The sequence below is a fragment of the Gadus macrocephalus genome, chromosome 21, assembly GCF_031168955.1.
Source record: "Gadus macrocephalus chromosome 21, ASM3116895v1".
Lineage (NCBI taxonomy): Eukaryota > Metazoa > Chordata > Actinopteri > Gadiformes > Gadidae > Gadus > Gadus macrocephalus.
In genome coordinates, this window is record NC_082402.1 from 5,055,622 (window position 1) to 5,056,164 (window position 543).

Sequence of the window (543 nt, forward strand, 5' to 3'; positions counted from 1 at the left end):
CCCCCCGAATCACGTTGCTGCTCCCAAAAAGCCAACCCGAAAAAGAAAACAGCCGGACTTTTCTCCCCGGTTACTCTCCTCCCGTCCTGAAGTCCTGGAGTTTGCAGACTACAAAGATGGCGGAATTATTTGTTGAATCATAACAAAAAAAAAAGTGACTTATGTGGCTCGAGTCTGAGAAGGCAGCAGCCGTTCCAAACCGATCGGGGTTGAAGGAAATCACCCTCAAGTTTCGCGTTTTCAAGCCCTTCCGGTTGTTTGTCTTCAGTCGAGTGTTTCAATGCATATCAGAAAGCATCCACGTTTTTCTTTACCATTCTGCTTGAATGCATAATCTAGTGTTACCAGTGGACAGTCTTGTAGTGGTGCGTGCAGGTGTTTCAATTTCTAAATCCTGAAGGATGATTTAGGGTTCTATTCGACTTAAAATCCTTCACCGAAACCCAATTGGAGGGGCGCAACACATAGGCCTAATATATGAATGAATGTCTAAAATCTATATGTAAAAAAAAAAAAAAAAGGTGAATAAATGAAAAAAATATA

At 41.6% G+C, this 543-nt stretch overlaps 1 protein-coding gene across 1 annotated transcript in view; it reads left to right on the forward strand.

Annotated features, from left to right (window-relative positions):
• The window catches only part of lamp5 (lysosomal associated membrane protein family member 5), a 3,991-nt gene extending 3,448 nt beyond the window's left edge, over positions 1–543 (forward strand). The window contains 1 exon segment of the mRNA XM_060041433.1: positions 1–543. This exon segment is cut by the window's left edge and continues 193 nt beyond it. The gene's annotated coding sequence lies outside the window, so the exon portion shown is untranslated.